Raw genomic sequence first — 2,615 nt, forward strand, 5'->3', positions numbered from 1 at the left:
CCCCCTTTTTTTTTTTTTTGCCCCCCCCTTTTGGACTCGGCTGAGCCCAGTTTTTGGGGGGTGTCGGCGCTCCGCCGCCCTGCCTTGGGGCGCTGGAAGTGGCCGCGCGGTGTCCCCACCGTCCCCGCCACCTCCGGGGTGTTTGTGCCCGATCCCCGCCGTCCCGCGGCACCTGGAGGTGTCACCACCACCCTCTGGGGGGGGGGGGTCCCTGCGGCATCTCTGTCACCTTAGAGATGTCCCTGCCAGGTCCCCGCTGTCCCATGGGGGGCTTCAGGCAGCACCTCCGGCGCTCCGGAGGTGTCTGTGCCCCGTCACCACCACCCCGGGGAGGTCCCTCGGGTACCTCCGTCACCTTCAAGGTGTCTCTGTCCGATGGCCGCCGTCCCCTGGGGTGTCCCCGAGCGCCTCCCTCGACTTTTTGGAGGTGTCCGCGCCCCCTTTGCCACCACCCCGGGAAGGTCCCGGTGGCGTTTCTGTCACCTTCAAGGTGTGCGTGCCCCGTCCCCGCCGTCCCCCGGGGGTGTCACTTAGCGCCTCCCTCGCTTTGGAGGCGTCCCTGCCCCGTCGCCACTGCCCTGGGAAGGTCCCTCTGTCACCCCAGAGGTGGCCCTGTCCCTTGGGGGTTCACGCAGCATCTCCTTTTGCCCCGAGATGCCCCCTCTGACAACCCTGCGGCGTCTTTTGGTCACCGTAGTGTCACTTCTGTCACCCCAGCGGTGACCCTGCCGCATCTCCGTCGCCCTTAGAGTCCCCGTGGCACCTCTGTCACCTTACAGGTGGCCGTGCCCCGTCCCTGCCATCCCAGGGGACCCGTGCGCCGTCTCCGTCCCCCTGGAGATGTCCCTGCCCCGTCCCCCTTGCCGCGGGGGGGGGGGGGGCTCCTTGCGGCATCCCCACCCCGGGGTGCCCGCGGTCCACGCTCCGCGTCCCAGCTCCACCGCTGATGCTGGGGCTCCAGGTGGCACCTCCAGCACCCATCTGGCACCGGGTGGGCTCCCACCTTGCTTGTCGTCCCCCCCTCCCACCCCTGCCTCACTGTGAACGGCTCTGTCCCCGCACGGGCCCCCCCTGGGGTGGCCCCGGCGTCCCCTGCCCCGCGCCGTCCCCTTCTCAGTGACCAAGCTTTGCCAGCGTTGACTCTGTTCTCTCTCTATATATTATATATATATTTTTGTGGGGGGGGGGGGGGGGCCCCCCCCCCCCCCCCCTCCGGGAGATGTTTAATTTTTTATTATTATTATTATTATTGCCTGTGCTGTATTTTGTGACTCTGTTACGGGCTCGGTCCCCTCCGCGCCCCCTCCCCTTTCCCTCTGCGCCCCCCCCCCCCCCCTCCCCCCCCCCCCCCCCCCCCCCCGGGCCCAAAAAAAACCCTCGGAGCGGCCCCCCCTCTCTTCTTCCCCCCCCCCCCCCCCGTCACCTGGGGGGGGTTTGGGGGTCTCTGCGTTGTGGGGTGGGAAGGGTGAGGGGGGACCTTGGTTCCCCTGGGGGGTCCGTGGGTCTGGGGTCCTGGGGCAAGCGGGGAGGGGATTGTCCTGGGGGGAGAAAGTGGGGGCAAGGGGGGGGGCGGGGGGGGATATGGGATAGGGAACTTTTAGGGATAAGGAGCAAGGGGACATAGGGCCAGGGGGGTTAGATCCCATGGTTTTATATAAAAACAACAGGAAATGGGGCCAGGGAGCAGTGGGGACATAGGGACAATGGGGCCAGGGAGCTTCTGGGGCCGTGGTGGCTGTAGGACGGGGGGGTTCTATCCCATGTTTGTACATAAGAACAATGGCATCAGTTGGGGACAGGGATCACTGGGGACGTAGGGACAATGGGACCTGGGGCTGGAGGTTCTGGAGGCCGTATGGCAAAGGGGACGTGGGGATAAGGGGACACGGAGGCTGTGGGGACAGGGAGGCAAGGGAGCTTCTGAGGCCATGGGGACGGGGATTCATGGGGACAGGGATTCATGGGGACAGGGATTAATGGGACCTGTGGACAGAAAGGCTGTAGGACAAGCAGTTAATGGGGACAAGGGGCTCTGGGGACAGGGAGGTACTGGAGACCTGGGAGCTATAGGGCAAGGGGGGCATGGGGACGGGGGGCAGGGGGGATATGGGGGCAGGGGGACCAGGGGACAAGGGGACAGGGAGCTTCTGGGAACAGGGAGACCCCGGGGCCGGGGGTTAATGGGGACAGTGGGAGCCGGGACAGGGCTCCACGGGGACACGGAGGCCACGGGGCGGGTCTGCGCCTGCAGCCCCACGAGCGGCCGCCAGGGGGCGACGGTGCCAAGAGGCTGGGGGCGTCTGCCCAGTATGGGGGGGGGGCAAGGACCAGTTTGGGGGGGGTCCTGCCCCGTTTCAGGGGTCCCTGCCCAGTTTGGAGGGGGTCAATGCCCAGTCTGGGGGGGGGCCTGCCCGGTTTGGAGGCAGCCAGTGCCCAATTTGGGGTGGTCCTGCCCAGTATGGGGTGGTCCTACCCAGTTTGGGGTGGTCCTTCCCAGTATGGGGGGGTCCTGCCCAGTTTTGGGGGGGGGGGGCCCCCCCCCCTCTTGGGCCGGGGGGGGCCCCCCCAACCCCCCCCCCCCCCGCCCCCCCCCCCCCCGCCCCCCCCCCCCCCCC

General features: G+C 67.8%; 1 protein-coding gene across 1 annotated transcript in view; it reads left to right on the plus strand.

The window, feature by feature from the left end:
- LOC118155501 (BRD4-interacting chromatin-remodeling complex-associated protein-like) overlaps positions 1-2,615 on the plus strand; it is an 18,036-nt gene that overhangs the window by 8,671 nt on the left and 6,750 nt on the right. The window lies entirely within an intron of this gene.

Source organism: Oxyura jamaicensis, chromosome 32, assembly GCF_011077185.1.
Source record: "Oxyura jamaicensis isolate SHBP4307 breed ruddy duck chromosome 32, BPBGC_Ojam_1.0, whole genome shotgun sequence".
Lineage (NCBI taxonomy): Eukaryota > Metazoa > Chordata > Aves > Anseriformes > Anatidae > Oxyura > Oxyura jamaicensis.